Source organism: Antechinus flavipes, chromosome 1, assembly GCF_016432865.1.
Source record: "Antechinus flavipes isolate AdamAnt ecotype Samford, QLD, Australia chromosome 1, AdamAnt_v2, whole genome shotgun sequence".
NCBI lineage: Eukaryota > Metazoa > Chordata > Mammalia > Dasyuromorphia > Dasyuridae > Antechinus > Antechinus flavipes.
Genome location: NC_067398.1, coordinates 647,290,533 through 647,309,921, shown reverse-complemented (window position 1 = coordinate 647,309,921; position 19,389 = coordinate 647,290,533). Strand labels below are relative to the sequence as shown.

The following is a 19,389-nucleotide window of genomic DNA, read 5'->3' as shown; positions in this document are numbered from 1 at the left end:
GAACGTGTCTGAAGTGGCAACATGTGGGGGCTAAATCCACAGAAGAAGTGGGGACTCCTGGTCTAGCTGGGAGGGGCTGGAGCCTCAGCAGAAGCACAGAGTGTTTTATCTCCCAAACTCTCTGAGAGTCAAGTTGAATTCTGAGAGCTGGAGGCCTGAGTGAAGCTGGCCTGAGTGGGATGGCAGCCGGGCCCAGCGGTGCCACTGACTACCTGAAGACCTGGCCCTGGAAAGCAAAGGCTTAATGACCAAATATTGGGTGTATTACAGGAGAAATTCTTGTTCAGGTATGGGTTTAACAAGTTGGTTTTAAAATCCTTGCCAAACCAGGAGATCATTATACACTTCGACAACGATATTGTATGAGAACGTATTTTGATGGAAGTGGATTTCTTTGACAAAGAGACCTGAGTTTCAATTGATAAACTGATGGACAGAAGCAGCTACACCCAAAGACAAACACTGGGAAATGAATGTGAACTATTTGCATTTTTGTTTTTCTTCCCGGGTTATTTTGTAATGGGCTGAGGCTTGAGTTGATGCACTGAGGTCCCAAGCACATGAGGCTAAATAGTAATTGGACCATACTGTATATAAGCTTGGAGAAAGAATGGCCCCCGCCTACTCTTTGTGCAAGTCCTGATGTGTTGTATAGGAAATGACGATTCTGGTGGGTGGAGGCAGGGAGTAAAAAAGGAAGGGGAGGAGAGCTCAGCCCTCACTTTCTCTGCAAAAAAGCAAAAAGAAGAGAAACAAACAGAAGCCAGCTAGCAGAGCAAGTGGGGCACAACAACTAGGGAGGGGAGGAGATGGCTCAGTGGATAGAACACCAGCCTTGAAATCAAGAGGACCTGAGTTCAAATCCAGCCTCAGCCCATTACATTTTTGGGTAGAACAAATGTCACCCATGTTATGCTCCTAGCTAAGGTGATGATAATAATAGCTCCTACTTATATGGTACTTTATTATTTACTAAGTACTTTCATTAAATCCTTTGATGCCTGCTAAGGAAGTAGTAAAGTATTTATATTTCCATTTTATACAAGTGGAAACTAGGAGGAGAAAGCAAGAGACTGGTCTGAGAAAACATGCCAAAGTAATAGTTAAAGCTGGAGTGCCAACTGAGGACCCCTCATTTCTAGTCCACATCATGTTGGCTTTCTTGCACAGCCATCCAAAAAACAGAAAAGTAGAACAAAACATGCTTTTTACTGCTGAAAAGAAAAAAAATCCTTTCTAGGTCAATTGGTTCAATTTACTTAGTTTGGCTTTTTATTCTGTTTCAAACACCACATTCTACCCATGAATATCATTAAGGCAGTGTGATGTACTGTAAAAATTGAATTTAAAAGCTTCACTTAACAGTTCCATGGCAAAAGCATAATCTGTGAAGACTCAGTACCCTTGTCCTCCATTCCTCACTCTCCTTAAACTACTGGCAGCATTCTAAGAGGCTGAATATCCTCCATTCTTAGTTGAAAAAATGGCCCCAGTCATTTGTAATATTGTTATGGGTGAAGGCTTCTAATTTCTGTTTAAAAACACTGACTTTGTTGGCACCGCTGATAGTGTGCTGCTAACACCATGGAGTAAAATCCTTCTTCTCTATCCTTTAAATACTATTTAAATATCCTTAAATAGTAAAATGGAGAGAATAATACTTGTAGCCTTTACTTTCCAGAAGTAAATTGTTTAAGTTAAGTTGTTTCTCTTCTTATGAGTTGGGAAGGAAGGCCTAACTGGTCTATAACATGAGATTTTAGAAGATAAAAACTATCTTTGGAATAAAAAATATATGCAAGACAAATTTTAAAGTTTAAGAAACATTATTAATATTTTCTTCAATATTTCTTAAGTCTAGACTGGGATCAACAAACTATGGTCACTTAGGGGCTGCCACACATTTTTCTATGACTTTCAAACTAAGAATGGTTTTTACATTTTTAAATATACAATTAAAATATTTTTACATTATTAAAACTAATGAGCTAAGAATAATTTTTATATTTTCATTGTACTTAGAAATGTAAAAATTTTGCTCTCAGGTTTAAAAATGTAAAAATCATTCTTAGCTCATAGGCCTGCAAATCTGGTGGTACCAGAATTGGCCTGCAGCCATACTATGCCAATACCTCATCTAGACAATCAATAAACCATTAAATCAAGCCCTAATTTTTAGTTTGTAGATTCCTGAAATATGAATGCCCACAATGAAAATTTTTCAGTGGTCTTACATGAACTGATATTGCTGGTATAAACTAGCTCGAGGACAACCTCATATGTGTATATAGAGTTATATGTGAAAATCTTAGTCCAGTTATAAGCTGGACTGCTCAACTTGGGGAAAAAGTGTCAATTATAATTAGACCGATAATATAAAGATCAAAAGAGATAATGTGTTTAAAGCACTTTTTATACTTTAAAAACCTATCTAAATCTTAGCTCTTTATGTCCTTTTGAATACTTTTGTGGTGGTTGTTCCTGGAGGTAATTCTCACTGAAAGCTTATTCAATTCTATTCAACACATATTTATCAAAGGCAATGAGCTAAGATTTGGCATTAGAAAGACAAGAATAGGCCCCATCCTTAATGAACTTGTATGTTACAGAGTAAAGGAAAAAATTATTTGAAAGACAGACAAATTGTTTTTCTTCTGATGTCAGAGTCAAGATGGAAGAGTAGAGAAAGCATTTAGCTGAGCTGTCCCAACATTCCTCTCCAAATAATTTTAAAATAATATCTCAAATCAAATTCTGGAAGGGCAGAGCCCAAGACAACGTAGGAGGTTGAAAAGAGAGATTTGTGACATGGGAGAAAGCTGACCTGGAGCTTATATGGATGAAATACCAGTGGCAGAACTAGGTGATGTTGACAGAAGCAACAGCAGCTTTGGGAGTTCTCAAGTCAGAAATGTTAAGGGGACTTGGTAACTGGTCAGAAAGGCACTACAGGGTTCCCCTATGTTTGCACTGGATGCAGCATCAGATGCTGTTTGGCAACTTCATTGCCTATACTCATTTCGGATCATATGGTTCAAGGATAAAGAGAAGCACTTTGGTCAAGAGAGAATGGAAGTCTTAAGGTGCAGTATTACTTCTAGTCTCTAGGAATCAGAGACCCTGAGGAACATTATCCCTTTTCAGTCCCAAGAGAGGAGGGACTCTTAGGAGCAATATTAATTGCAATCTGAAGGGAACAGGGGCTTTCCCTGGTAAAGCCAGAGACAGCAATGACCACACCTCTTCCCAGATCATACCACCTTAGAATTACTGAAAACTTTTAAACTCCATGAACCAGTTCTGAAAACAGTGGTTCAAAAATATCTGAAATGTCCTTTTCCTCACATGCCAGAAAGAGAACCTACCATTAACAAAAAATTCCAAACTAAGAAATGGGATGGAAAAATGAGTAAACAATACCAAAAAAGTAATGCATGAAAAGTTATCTATAGTGATAGGAAAGATTAAGACACAAATGCAGAAGAAGAATAATGAAGTCAAAATAGCCACAAACACAGCCTCAAAGGAAAAAAAAAATGAATTGCCCAAGTCCAACAAGAATTCTTGGAAGAGCTAAAAAAATTTTCAAAATCAAATAAGAATTCTGGAGGAAAAAATAAGTAAAGAAGTGGGTGCAAAAGGGAAAATTGCATGACAATAACTTGATATAAATTAATAAATTAATAAATTGGTAAATTCTAAAGAAAATAACACCTTAAAAACAGAATTGGCCATATGAAGAAAATAATACTTTAAAAATTAGAATCAGGCAAGTGGTAGCTAATGAATTTATGAGACACCAAGAAACAATAAAACAAAGTCAAAAGACTGAAAAAAAGAAGAAAATGTGAAATATCCTAGAGAAAAAAAAAACTGACCCTGAAAATAAAGGAGGGATAATGTAAGAATTATTGTATTATCGTAAAACCATAATCAAAGAAAGGGCCTAGACAGCATATTTCAAGAAATTTTGAAGGAAAACTGCCCTGTTATCCTAGAACCATAAGATAAAATAGAAATCAAAAGAATCCACCAATTGCCACCTGAAAGAGATCCCAAAATGAAAACTTCCAGGAATATTATAGCCAAATTCCAGAGCTCCTAGGGGAATGAATGAATAATTCAAACATCCAGAAAGAACCCCCATTCAAGGAACCACAGTCAGACGAATGGAGTGGTGTAGAATACAATATTCCAGAATACAAAAGAACTAGGATTACAACCAAGAATAATCTGCCTCCCAAAACAATATAATATTTCAAGGTGGGGGGGAAGGATATTTAGTGAAATAGAGGAATTTCAATCATTCCTGATGAAAAAGATTAGAGCTCTTCTGAATAGAAAATTTGACTTTCAAATACAAGTCTCAAGAGAATCATAAAAGGTAAATGTGAAAGAGAAATCAGTGATTATATAAATACAATTACAAAACACTTGTCACACACACACACACACAAATAGATCTAAACACTTAAAGAAATATCAATGATTCATGAATAGGTTGAGTCAACATAATAAAAATGACAATTCTATCTAAGTTAATTTCATTTTTGAGTGCCATACCTATAAAACTACTAAAGAATTGTTATTGAGCTAGAAAAAATGATAACAATTCATCTGAAAAAAGAAAACATCAAGAATATCAAGGGAATCAATGGAAAAAATATGATGGATTACAGCCTAGTATTTCCAGATTTCAAACTATATTATAAAGCAATAATCATCAAAGCAGTATGGTTATGGCTAAGAAATAGTGGTGGATCAATGGAATAGATTAGATATACAATACATAATAGTAAATGACCACAGTAATCTAGTGTTTGATAAAGCTAAATATCTTTCCTCAGGATAAGTAGTCAACATTTGACAAAAAATGCTAGGAAAACTGGAAACAGTTTGGCTAATACTAAGGAAAGACCAATATATAATTATATACTTAGTATATACCATATATTAAGATAAGGTCAAAATTAGTAGATGATAAAGGGTATGTAATAAGTAAACAAGGAAAAGATGGAAACATGTACCTGTCAGGCCTATGGATAAGGGAAAAGTTTATGAATAAACAAGAGAAAGGATTATAGGAAGTAAAATAGATCATTGTGATTACTTCAAATCAAAAAGCTTTCCCATACATAAAAGTAATTCAACCAAAATTAGAAGGCAAAAAAAAAAAAAAAAAAAAAACTGGGGCAAGGAAGAAAGGAGGGATTTACAAATATGTTTGGTAAAGGCTTCATTTCTCAAACATATAGGGAACTGAGTTCAATTTATAAGAATAAGAGTCATTTTCCAATTGATAAGTGATCAAATAATATGAACAGGCAAAAAGAAATTTTCAGGTTTTCAGAAGGAATCAAAACTATCAATAGTTACATGAAAAAATGTTCTAAATCACTACTGATTAGAAAAAGGCAAATCAGGAGAATTCTGAGATGCCACGTTATATCTAACAAATACGCAAATTTAGAAAGAAAAACAAATTCCAATATTCACCAAATCCAGAAAAATATACATTTTAATCCATGTGTTGTAAAGTACGGGCTAGCTCCCTGGAGGACCTCGGGATCAGCCACAGTCAGGATAAATTAAAGTCCTTTAGGGGGAGAAGTGAGGGAGGCAGGCAAGCAGAATCCTGGATTCCAGAGTCTGGAGTTACCAATCTCTCTCCTCCTGTCCTGTTGTCATTTGGCAGCCTCAGGTCCCTATGCCCTCTAGTCTTTGCCTATGATTATCTTAACACCAAACATTCAGCAAGCACCAATGGTGAGAAAAGCCATTATCCAAATATATGCTAATAGAGTCATTGTCTCACATCTTATAGGTAATTAGCCCTAACTGCTCGGTTGTCTGATTCAAGCACATCTTTTTGGAGTTTCAGCCCTCTATAATGTGCCATGCTTTATCATGAATATTCTAGAATTATGGTTGGTTATTATGTTGATCAGAGTTTTTAAAGTTTTCTGATTTAATTGTGAGACATGGGAGACACTGGCACAGGACTAACCAGTGTGGGGTTCTAGCATCAAAGAAGGCACCATTTGAGTAAAGCAAAATTACAGTAGCTCAAAAGAGACATGAAGTATGCAAATTTAGAGCAATTCCCTTTCCAAATGTTCATGTGCATTATTTGTGTCTGGCCTGTGGTAGAGCCTTTCCAATTCATATTGATTTGATGATCTATAGTTAGAAACACTATCCTCTGGCCCTCACAGATAGGACATAAAATGAAAGACATCCATCCAAGGCTGTGGTTCTCATTTAGTTGTTCAAGAACCCATTGAAGATTCACAATAATGGTCCAAGGGATTCAAGCAGTAAATAATTGTCAAGTTATCTAACAAATATACTTTTCCTGTATGACAGCAAGCATGTGCATGTTTGAAGCATTATAGAATTGTTTCTGCTTCAATCCAAACCTGTAATGATCATGTATACAGCAATTGGCTTTGTGCAGTGATTACATAAAATTATGGTGTTTCTAAAGGCTGAGTTCTTGCAGTTTTTCACGCTGTCATCAAATTATTTTTAGACCATTTCATTTCAACATTCCATTTCACAAACTGATTTCCAACAAATAGATATGGGTTGTTTCATGATTTAAACTTATCTTCTTCTTTGCTATTGTATTCCTGTATTTGTCAAATTTTCAAATGAAGTGGTTAATAATATGGATCAGTGATTCAATAGTCTCTGAAATTTTGCTGAATGGATATCTTAAGCTTTCCTTAAACCAGTTTTATTTTCCAATTGCTGCTCTCTGCTTTATGAGATGATATTGCTTATAAACAACAATCATCCTTTATAATATTTTCCAAACTCATCCACATTTTAATCTGGTATTCTTTGGCAGGCACCATTCGCTGTAAGTCAGATGTTTGCTAAGTAAGGCACTTTCCTTAGATGAATCCCACCATTGAAATATATTATGGGAACAGGAAAATGAGTTTCTTCAGAGGAGCACATTTAAGTAAAAAAGCTTTTACCCCAAAGAGTAATGTGCAATGGCTGCAACCCCAAAGAAAATGTGTAAAGAACTCAAAAAAAGAATTAAAAAAATCAAATCAAATTGAGGAAAATGTAACCAAAAAAAATCTCTCCAAGAAAAACCAAAAGCATATGGGGAAAAAAAAGGAAACCAACTTGCCAAGGAGGAAAGAAGTCCCGAGATGAAAATAATTCTTTGAAAACTGAAGATTGGTAATGGGAAGCCAGGGAAATGCAGAACAATCAAGAAATAACAAAACAAATTGTAAACATTGGAAACAAATAGAAGAATGTGAAACATAAAAGACAGATCTGGAGAATATATTAGAATATTAGTAGAATAGAAAACTGAATAACTTGATTACTGAAAAGTGTGACCAAAAATAGAACCTTGCAAGAAATAATTTGGGAATATTGTCCTGGAATGATAGAATGAGGAGAAAATGTAAAAATAGAAAAACAAATCCCCATTTTCAACCACTTCAACGAAATCCATTGTGGAAAAGACATAGGAATAATAGTGCCAAATTTCAAAAACCCTCAGATGAAAGGGAAAATTTTGGAAGAAAGAAATTCAAATATGAGTGTGTTAAAAATGGAATTGAACAAGACACGTCAGCAGCTCGGGAAAAGACTGGAAAGATATCCACCGAGGGCTGATTGTGAGGGGAGGCAGGAGATAGGGCAGGAAGGAAGGAGAAAGAACAGGCAGCATGGAGGGAGATGAACTGAGGGAGAGAGGGAGGAAGGGAAGACAGAGGAAAAGATTGAGATAAAAGGGGAGGGAGGAAAACGAGAGAAGAGTTCAGAAGAGATCTTCCATTGGAAAGATTTCATCTAGTATTTTAAAATTTGTTTTCAATCTTGAAATTCTTATTTTTCCAAATCGTTTTCACTATTCATTGTTGTCAAACTTTGTTGCCAATGTTTCTCTTTCACTCCCTTAATCTCATGTTCTCCAGACAGCAAGTGACCAAAATGAAATCATTACAATTCTTTTACCCACTTAACCACATTTCTCAGGTTGTGGAAGAAAAAATCCGATCCCGAGACAAAAAACCAAGACAAAGGAAAGAAGCAAGAATCTGTGTGCGACCCTCCCCGGCTCAAAGGGGCTAGTTGGAGGCATCTCCAGATGCCCACAGAAAACATGGATTCAGTCCTTGCAAGGAAAGGTTCCAGCACCCCAAGGGAGCAGCCTGGTGTGGGGCCCCAGGTGGGAAAGAGGGAATGGCTTAAATAGCAAAAGGCTTGGGTTCATTGGATGGACTGAAAAGGAAGTAACCACTGACCAATGACCAGCAAGGCTGTCTAGGTTTTTTGGTCATATGAACTGCCTGAAATTTTGGCCTAGGATCTGACTTTTCTCCCCTACTGACCTTTAAAAACAAGGATCATGTGACTTCCTGAAATTTAGAGCTAGGCTCTGACTTTTCTGTCCTACAATCCTCTGAGAATAGGGATCGTGTGATGTCCTGAAACAAAAACCTAAGGTCCTAGATAGAGCCTCTGAGACCTTGCCCTGGTCCCCCGCAGTCCCTTTTTCACGCCACCTCACATCAGTCCTGATGCATTTCTTCCACTAGGACATCCTTGCTAGCAAGGCCTTCAGGCTGGTCCCTCTCCTCAGTACTAACTGTATTCCTCACCCACTAAGGGATTGCCTTGTTTTTCGCATCTTTGAGAAGCTCTCAGAGTAGGAGGATTTACGAACGATATAGACTATCCTGGGGATGGGGTTAGCCAAATATGTATAGAAGGAGGAATGAGGTAGTTTGTATTTTTTTTTGGGGGGAGGTGTGTAATTTTGTGGGAAGTCGTGGTTTCTAGAGATCTGAGAGACATACCTTGTACCAGCAATAGGAGATGGACAAGATGGTGGTTCCTCTGTACTCACGGGGGAGCAGCTAGGATACAACTGAGATCATAAGAGAGAACCCTCTTCTGTAGACTCTGTTGCAGTAACTCAAACCATCAGAGACTCACTTCCAAAGAAAATAGCTTTTGTTGTTATCCTGAAGAAGCTTCTCTGTTCTTATGTAGAACAAAGACATGGGCCTGGGGCTTAGGAGGACCTATGTTTCCAATTCAACCTCACACAGAGTTGAGTGTTGCTGAGGCAAACCATTTCACCTGCTTGCCTCCATTTCCTCACTGGGTGGTTGTAAGGATCCAACGAGATGGTATATTGGGAAAGGCTGTTGAGGACAGTGGAAAGGATGGAAGAGAGGTGCTTCCTCTCTTTCTTTTTCTCCTTGAGATGACCTCAAGACTGCCTCCAAATCCTCATTGTTAGAGCATTCAAACAATTCCATCCATTGGGGAATCAAGCTGAACCGTGTGCATCCCCTTGGGTGGAAAGGAGAGGAGTTCTTCACCTCGTTCTGACAATTGACACTCTGACAACTATTCCATCTTTCTCCAAACCATATTTCAAATTCATAAACAAATTCTTTGCAATCTCAAAATGTATATGTTTTCCATTTTCTTTTGATTAGAGGAGGTGGACAAGTTTATTTATTGTACCTGGAGATATCCAATGTAGGTGTAAAAAATCCCTTTCTCCTGTAGTTGGGGAGCCAATCTGTCATTTCTTCTTAGAGAGGTCGTGTGCTTCAAAACACTGAAAGGGTTAAGAAAGGTTAGTCCAGGTAGGCCCACACTGTAGTTAGGACTTTGGCCTTAGGTCTTGTGCATCTGAGAATACAAATAGGAGAGAACTCTTTGGGAAAGCAGCAGCAGGATGGGAGCCCATGGACAGTAAGCCTGACAGGTCCATAGGATGTTGTGAAATCAAAGAAAATTGGAATGATTCTCAGAAATTTTGTGCTTTGGGTAGTGTGATAGAAGTTACCCGCCACAGCAAACCAATGAACTTTACAGGTTCTGCTTTCTACTGACAGACACTTTGCCTACAAGGTTCCATCCTCTTGTTTTTCTATTGACATAGAAGGGAGTTTCTCAGTTGCTGCCTTTGGATTCCTTTGAATGATGAGGAGAGAGGAAAGAAGGGATGGAGAAAGGGGGAAACAGGGAAAGGGACCTTTAGGAATGGATCAAACTGGATAAAATGGAAAAAAAAAAAGATTTTTATCAATTGTGTTGAGGCTGGCTCTACTGTAAAAACACATAGGATGATGAAAGGCCATAGCTGGGCTGTGCCCAGTGAGCTGTCCGGGCTTTCTTGTACTGCTTGCTGTTCCTTTAGCTGGGAAGATGGGGTAGTTATTGGAACCAAAGCTTAGTGTTAATTTGTTGACATTTTCTTCCCTCAGGAATTCCCTCGGCTTCAACATGGGGAAGAAAACTCAGATATTGCCCCACGGTGAGAATCAATTAATCAACAAACATGTAGTCATACTTGTTCTTTTATCAGTCACTATATTAAAGGAGGAAGAGACACCCCAAAATTCATTCTAAGAGGAAAGGCCAAAAGCTCACAAACAAGAATATGCCAGATCCATCTCGAGGATAGAAAAGTAATGTGTCAAGGCATGATCCTAATGGAACAATCAGGTTAACAGAAGAGGTTAGGAGACAGGGGAACAGGGTGAACTGGTTGCTAGCTCCGTGAGGGAAGAAAAGAAGACCTCTGCGGAAAAAAAAACCAGGTTGAGGAAGGAATTCAAAGATGCCTAACTCGATGGCTCCTATGTGGGCTAAGCAAAGGGAAGAGTGGTGGCTGCCTGAGCCGGCACACCTGGTGGACAGAAAAGGGAATTTCAGAAGAGGGCAGAGAGTGCAGGACAAAGAACAGGTTCTCTTTTGGACACTTGGAGCTTCTGGTGCAGTTGGGCAAATGGGACAAAATGTTCAAGAGAGATGATGTGGGAATTTGGGAAGAGAGCTCAAGTGAGAGACTGAAGCAGGTTCAATCCACCTGGGAGTGGTTAAGCTTGATGTGATAACATTGCGACCTAGGAGGATGCTTTCAACTGCTTAGGACATGATCAATATTCTGAGAGGTAAAAGGAGTATCCATAGTCAGAGGGTAAGGGGTATGAGTGGAATAGGAAGGGATAATATCTTTTTTTAAAATGATGGAAAGGACTGCTATAGGAATGTACAGGAAGAGGGAAAAGAGAAGTGAATGGTGTAAATGATCTACCATAAGAAAGAGAGGCTAGAAAAAAGTTTTCTAATAGATTGGAAGAGGAGAGGAGAAGTTGGTTGAGTGAACCTTATTCTTATTGTATTGGTTCAAATAGGAGGCACCATAAATACTGAATAGGGACATGGAACTCTTTCTTCTTCTTCTTCTTCTTTTTTTTTTTTTTTGCACATTTTGCACATTTTGCACATTTTTGCACATTTACCATATCTTACAATGTATATTCCATTTTTTTTCTTTTTTTTTTTAAATAACTTTTTATTGATAGAACTCATGCAGGGTAATTTTTTACAACATTATCCCTTGCATTCACTTCTGTTCCCATCTTTCCCCTCCCTCCCTCTACCCCCCCCTCCCCCAGATGGTAAGCAATCTTTTACATGTTGAATAGGTTACAGTATATCCTGGATACAATGTACGTGTGCAGAACCGAACAGTTTTCTTGTTGCACAGGGAGCATTGAATTCAGAAGGTAGAAATAATCCAGGAAGAAAAACAAAAATGCAAGCAGTTTATATTCATCTCCCAGTGTTCTTTCTTTGGGTGTAGCTGTTTCTGCCCATCTTTGATCAACCGAAACTGAATTAGCTCTCTTTATCGAAGAGATCCACTTCCATCAGAATACATCCTCAAACAGTATCATTGTTGAGGTGTACATTGATCTCCTGGTTCTTCTCATTTCACTTAGCATCAGTTCATGTAAGTCTCGCCAGTCCTCTCTGTATTCATCCTGCTGGTCATTCCTTACAGAACAATAATATTCCATAACGTTCATTTACTCAACCATTCTCCAATTGATGGCATCCATTCATTTTCCAGCTTCTAGCCACTACAAACAGGGCTGCCACAAACATTTTAGCACATACAGGTCCCTTTCCCTTCTTTAGTATCTCTTTGGGGTATAAGTCCTTTAGAAACACTGCTGGATCAAAGGGTATGCACAGCTTGATAACTTTTTGAGCATAGTTCCAAATTACTCTCCAGAATGGCTGGATGTGTTCACAATTCCACCAACAATGTATCAGTGTCCCTGTTTTCACACATCCCCTCCAACCTTCCACTTTATCTTTCCCTGTCACTCTAGCCAATCTGACAGGTGTGTAGTGGTATCTCAGCGTTGTCTTAATTTGCATTTCTCTGATTAATAATGATTTGGGGCATATTTTCATATGTCTATAAATAGTTTCAATTTCTTCATCTGAGAATTGTCTGTTCATATCCTTTGACCATTTATCAATTGGAGAATGGTTTGATTTCTTATAAATTAGAGTCAATTCTCTATATATTTTGGAAATGCGGCCTTTATCAGAACCTTTGATTGTAAAAAGGTTTTCCCAGTTTATTGTTTCCCTTCTAATCTTGTCTGCATTTTTTTTGTTTGTCCAAAAACTTTTTAATTTGATATAATCAAAATTTTCTATTTTGTGGTCAATAGTGATCTCTAGTTCTTCTTTAGTCATAAATTCTTCCCTCTTCCACAGGTCTGAGAAGTAAACTATCCTATGCTCTTCCAATTTATTTATAATCTCATTCTTTATGCCTAGGTCATGAACCCATTTTGACCTTATCTTGGTGTACGGTGTTAAGTGTGGGTCAATGTCTAGTTTCTGCCATACTAATTTCCAATTTTCCCAACAATTTTTGTCAAATACTGCCTTCTTATCCCAGAAACTGGGGTCTTTGGGTTTGTCAAACACTATATTATTAAAGTTATCAGCTGTTTTGTCCTTTGAACCTAACCTATTCCATTGATCAACTAGTCTATTTCTTAGCCAATACCAGATGGTTTTAGTAACTGCTGCTTTATAATATAATTTTAGATCTGGTACAGCTAGGCCACCTTCATTTGATTTTTTTTCATTAATTCCCTTGAAATTCTTGACCTTTTGTTTTTCCATATGAACTTTGTTGTTATTTTCTCTAGTTCATCAAAGTAGTTTTTTGGGAGTCTGATTGGTATAGCGATAAATAGATTAATTTAGGTAGTATTGTCATCTTTATTATATTTGCTCGCCCAATCCAAGAGCATTTAATATTTTTCCAGTTGGTTAGATCAGACTTAATTTGTGTGGAAAGTGTTTTGTAGTTTTGCTCATAAAGTTTCTGATTTTCCCTTGGCAGATAGATTCCTAAATATTTTATACAATCATTAGTTACTTTAAATGGAATTTCTTTTTGTATCTCTAACTGTTGGGTTTTGTAGTGATATATAAGAATGCTGATGACTTATTTGGGTTTATTTTATACCCTGCAACTTTGCTGAAGGTGTCGATTGTTTCTAATAACTTTTTAGTTGAGTCTCTGGGGTTCTCTAAGTATACCATCATATCATCAGCAAAGAGTGATAATTTGGTTTCCTCATTGCCTATTCTTATTCCTTTCATCTCTTTCTCAACTCTTATTGCCAAAGCTAGCATTTCTAATACAATATTAAATAGTAACGGTGATAGTGGGCAACCTTGTCTCACTCCTGATCTTATTGGGAATGGTTGTACTTTGTCCCCATTACATATGATGCTTACTGTTGGTTTAAAATAGATGCTACTGATTTGTTTTAAGGAAAAGTCCATTTATTCCTATACTCTCAAGAGTTTTTAATAGGAATGGATGTTGGATTTTATCAAATGCTTTTTCTGCATCTATTGAGATGATCATATGGTTTTTGTTAATTTGATTATTAATATGGCCAATTATACTGATAGTTTTCCTAATATTGAACCAGCCCTGCATTCCTGGTATAAATCCTACTTGATCGTGATGTATTATCCTGGGGATGATTTTCTGTAGTCTTTTTGCTAATATCTTATTTAAGATTTTAGCATCAATATTCATCAGGGAGATTGGTCTATAATTTTCTTTCTCTGTTTTCAACCTATCTGGTTTAGGTATCAGTACCATGTCTGTGTCATAAAAGGAATTTGGTAGGACGCCTTCATTCCCTATTTTTTCAAATAGTTTATAAAGCATTGGGGCTAATTGTTCTTTGAATGTTTGGTAGAATTCACACGTAAATCCATCTGGTCCTGGGGATTTTTTTTTTTTTTAGGAAGTTGATTATTATTATTTGTTCTATTTCTTTTTCTGAAATGGGACTATTTAAGCAATTGACTTCCTCCTCTGATAATCTGGGAAGCATATATTTTTGGAGGTAGTCATCCATTTCACTTAGGTTATCAAATTTATTGGCATAAAGTTGGGCAAAGTAACCCCTTATTATTTCTTTAACTTCCTCTTCATCAGTGGACAGTTCTCCTTTTTCATTTTTAAGACTGCTAATTTGATTTCCCTCTCTCCTTTTTCTAATCAGATTTACCAAAGGTTTATCGATTTTATTGGTTTTTTCATAAAACCAACTCTTAGTTTTATTTATTAGTTCAATAGTAGTTTTACTTTCTATATTATTAATTTCTCCTTTTAATTTTAGAATTTCAAGTTTAGTTATTGATTGGGGGTTTTTAATTTGGTCTTTTTCTAACTTTTTAAGTTGCAGGCCCAATTCATTGATCTTCTCTTTTTCTATTTTATTCAAGTAAGCCTCTAAGGATATAAAATTTCCCCTTATTACTGCTTTGGCTGCATCCCATAAATTTTGATATGATGTCTCACCGTTGTCATTATCTTGAGTGAAATTATTAATTGTGCTGTTTCACCCAATCATTCTTTAAGATGGGATTATTTAATTTCCAATTACTTTTTGGTCTATTTACACTTAACTTTTTGTTGAATGTAGTTTTTATTGCATTGTGATCTGAAAAGAAAGCATTTACTATTTCTGCCTTCCTGCATTTAATTTTGAGGTCTTTATGCCCTAATATATGGTCAATTTTTGTGTGGGTTCCATGAACTGCTGAGAAGAAAGTGTACTCCTTTCTGTCACCATTCAGTTTTCTCCAGAGATCTATCATACCTAATTTTTCTAATATTCTATTTACCTCTTTAATTTCTTTCTTATTTGTTTTGTGATTTGATTTATCTAAATCTGAGAGTGCAAGGTTGAGATCTCCCACTATTATAATTTTGCTGTCTATTTCTTCTCGCAACTCTCTTAACTTCTCTTTAAGGAAGTTAGATGCTATACCACTTGGTGCATATATGTTTAATACTGATATTGCTTCATTGTCTATAGTACCCTTAAGCAAGATATAGTTTCCTTCCTTATCTCTTTTAATTAGATCAATCTTTGCTTTTGTTTGGTCTGAGATAAGGATGGCTACCCCTGCTTTTTTGACTTCACCTGAAGCATAATAGATTCTACTCCAGCCTTTTACCTTTACTCTGTATGTATCTCCCTGTTTTAAATGTGTTTCTTGTAAACAACAGATTGTAGGGTTCTGACTTTTGATCCAGTCTGCTATCCGCCTCCTCTTTATGGGAGAGTTCATCCCATTCACATTTATGTTTAAAATAACCAATTCTGTATTTCCTGCCATCCTAATATCCCCAGATTATATTTTTCTTTTTCTTGCCCTCCTTCCCTCCTTCCCTAATATTAAACTTATTGGTCCCACTAATGTCACGCAGCTCTCCCTCTTCAGTATCCCTCCTTCCTCCCTTTGAATCCCTTCCCCTTTCTTGTACCCTTCCCTTATTACTCTTTTTCCTTCTCCCTTTTCCTCTCCCACTTTTTAATGAAGTGAGGGAAGAATCTCTGTAAAACAAAATGTAAATTGTTTCCTCTTTGAGCCAACTCTGATGAGAGTAGGATTCACACAATGTTCCTCCCCCTCTCTAAGTTCCCTCATATATGATAGGTTTTCTTTGCCTCACTGTCCCATGTAGTTGCCCTCTTTTTATCTCCCCTCTTCCCTTTTTCTGACATTATCCCCTTTCCATTTCTACTTCCCTTTTTTATGTTATATCGGTAAAATCAAATTATACATATGGTTTTTATGTATATCTACAACAGAAATACAGTTCTCAAGAGTTGCTTTTACCTTTTTCTACTTCTCTTGATTCCTGTTGTTGGCGATCAAATTTTTTGTTTAAGTCTGGTTTTTTCCTTAGAAACAGATGGAATTCCTATTTCATTAAATGTCCATTCTTTGGAAAAAATACTCATTAGCTGGGTAGTTTATTCTTGGCTGCATTCCGAGTTCTTTTGCCTTTCGGAATATAGGATTTCAGGCCTTTATCCTGGCTGCTTGTAAAATTTTTTCTTCAATCTGAAAATTCTGAAGTTTGGCCACAATATTCCTCGGAGTCTTTATTTTAGGGTCTTTTTCAGAAGGTGTTCGATGAATTATTTCAACGCCTATTTTCCCTTCCAGTTCTATTACTTCTGGGCAGTTCTCTTTGATGATTTCCTGTAAAATAGTCTCTAGGCTCTTTGTTTCATCATAATTTTCTGGTAGTCCGGTGATCCTCAGGTTATCTCTCCTAGATCTATTTTCTAGGTCTGTTGTTTTTCCGAGTAAATATTTGACATTTTTTTCCAATCTTTCATTTTTTTGGTTTTGCTTGACTGATTCTTGATGTCTCAATGAATCAGTCATTTCTATTTGTTCAGTTCTGATTTTTAGTGAGTTATTTTCTTCATTAGCTTTTTTCACTTCTTTTTGTATATGTCCAATTGAGTTGTTTTGCTCTATGGAATTTTTTTCCATTTCACTGATTTTTTTTTTTTTTTTAGTGAGTTATTTTCTTTTTCCAATTCGCAAACTCTGTTTTTTACCTTTTCCAATTCACATCTCAGGAAGTTGTTTTCTTTTTCCACTTTATCAAATTTTTCTTTTAGTGAGTTATGTGCCTTTCCCCATTTCTCTTCTAGCTCTCTTTTAAGGTTTTTAATAGTCTCTTCTAGGAGAGCCTTTTGTATTGGAGACCAACAACCGTCTGGAGACTGTCTGCTATTAGTGTTTTCAGGGTTGAAAAGCTGTTCTCTTTCTGTGTAGAAACTATCAATCGTTCTTTTGATTTTTTTACTCATTTTCTTAAAGCCTGTAAGGTCTGCCTTCAGAGCCAGGAGGTTACCAGCTTCCTCTGCAGAGCAGTGAAAGGTATATGGATTAGCTGTCCTGCCAGCCGGCTACAAAAAGCAGTGAGGTACTGGAGTGCTCTGGAAAGAGCTCCCCACTTGAAAGTAACTCAGGCCTGCAGGGCCGGGCTGGGAAAGTGCCCTGCAAAGAACCCCTGCTGTGTGAGATAACGACTGCCCTGGGGCTAGATGCTGAGCAGTGAGAGTTTCACTTCCCAAGCCAAATCCCGCCCTGGGGCTGTGGGTGTTAGCAGTTGAGCAGTGAATGGATTTGCAGGGACAGGAAGTGTCTGCCTGGGAAGCACAGTCAGCTGGGGAGGTTCTATTGCCCCAGGCCGAGCCCCCCACTCTGCTGATCAGAGGCTGCCCAGGCTGCGCTCCCCTGCCGTGCAGATCAGTAACTGCCCCCGCAAAAGCCCCGAACTGCCGGATATGGCCGCAGGGCTGCGGTAAAGTCTGCCTGAGTCACTTCCGGGTTTGAGGGGTTACAGCCAGATCTCCTTAGGTTCCGGCGTTTTTTAGAGGACCCTCTGTTTTAGGCTTTGATTTCTCTGCCAGTTTACTGCTTTGTAATCAAGGCAGAGCAGTTAGCCTATAGCAGGGTGATCGCTATAACTTCCCTAGCCACAGAGATCACCCCCGCCCCTGGTCTGCTCAGGACGCTAGCCTCTCGCTGCCTGTGCTAGTCTGTTCCTGGCCCCTCAGGACAAACCTTTCCTGGCGAGCTTCCGGATCAGCTGGTAAGTTGTAGTGCTTCTCATCTTCATGAATTTAAGTAGTGAAGACTTATTTTTGAGGCTGGATGAAGTAGTTGGTTATGAGGGTAATGAGAGGAGCTTAGAGAGTCGTGTGTGCCTGCTCCGCCATCTTGGCTCCGCCCCCGGAAGTCCCATGGAACTCTTTCTTAGCCTGCAGGAAAATAGGAGGGGAATGGAATATGGGAAGGGGAAGATGATAAAAGAACAGGTCATTTTGGGCAAGTCATTGATCAGTAATGAAACACTTTTGAGGAAAGAGACTGAAAAGAAAGAGAATAAATGGGGGGGAGGGGGAATACAATTATCAACGGTAAATGGAAAAACCATTTTTGAAACCCATTTCTCTGATGAGATATCATTGTTCTCTGGGAAATGATGAGCAGAATGTTTTCAGGGGGGAAAAAAAACCCTGCAAAGTCTTCCTTGAAGAGGGTGAAATGTGCCATATATGAAGTGACAGCAATGTTCTGGGGTGACCATTTGAAAATGATTTGGTTTTTCCTAGTAGCACAATCATCTACAACTCCTCTGAAGGACTTAGACAAACAAAAAATCCTATTGATTCACAGATTAGGAATAATTATATCTGAATACAGATAGAAGCATTCTCTATTTCTCTTTTGATGGCTCTACTTTTCACTTAATTTTTCTTGAGGTGTTTATTTTTCATTAAGGTGGGAGATGTATGTTTTTATTCACAACTTTGATGGAAAAGTTTGCCTAGTTTGAAATGTGGTTTCTTAATTGTGGGTGGGAATCTGGGAAAGAAGCTAGAAAGCAAAAATCTTAAAAACAAATGTAAAAGGAAAAAATGTGAATGTAAATAGGGGACAATATTCAAGAAATTCAATAAAAAGCCAAAAGTATCTTCCCTTTTGTACTTTGGAAGTTCTAAGAGTAATTTTGCATTTTAATTAGTAAAACTCAACTGAATGAGAATGTGAGAAATGACAGTGCAGAGTTTAGAAAAGTGAGAAAGGGGGAAGAATGAATGGAGGCCAGAGTCAATGCACATTATCTGCTGTGGGCCAAGCTCCATAGTAAGCACTGGGGGGATGCAACGAATGGCCCAAGCCGGGCTCTGGTCCGGAGGAGCTCCCAGTCTAAGGCGGTGAGCCCCTACAAACAACTGTACAAAGAAGAGGGTTACCAGAAAAATAGGAAGGAATGAAGTTGTCTCTTGGGCTTCCTCCCAGTATGTGAACGAGGGAGAGCATATGCAAGAGCACACTGACAAGGGTCCGGTTATCCTCCAAAGGTCAGGGATCACTGGGGGTAAATCATAAACCGTGAGCCGCTCCTATCTTTCCCCCACCCAAATCTGCTTGCCGATTCCTTCCCCTTTGTTCATATGGTCCCTTCTTCCTTCACAGACTTGGTCCCGGAGGAGAAGAGCTTTTTCCAGAAGGCAAAATCCCTTTTCCGAGGTCCCCCTCACCGTGTTACTCCCTGCTCCTCAAGCAGTGATGAGCAAGTGCTGGATGTGGAGGGCCAGAACGGCATCCCGGCTGCCGCCTCAGCAAGGCAGGAGGAGGAGGTAGCGGGCCCATCCTGGGGGC

General features: G+C 37.9%; 1 protein-coding gene across 1 annotated transcript in view; it reads left to right on the top strand.

Annotated features, from left to right (window-relative positions):
* The window catches only part of LOC127544563 (uncharacterized), a 236,115-nt gene that overhangs the window by 45,017 nt on the left and 171,709 nt on the right, over positions 1-19,389 (top strand). The gene's annotated exons all lie outside the window — the stretch shown is intronic.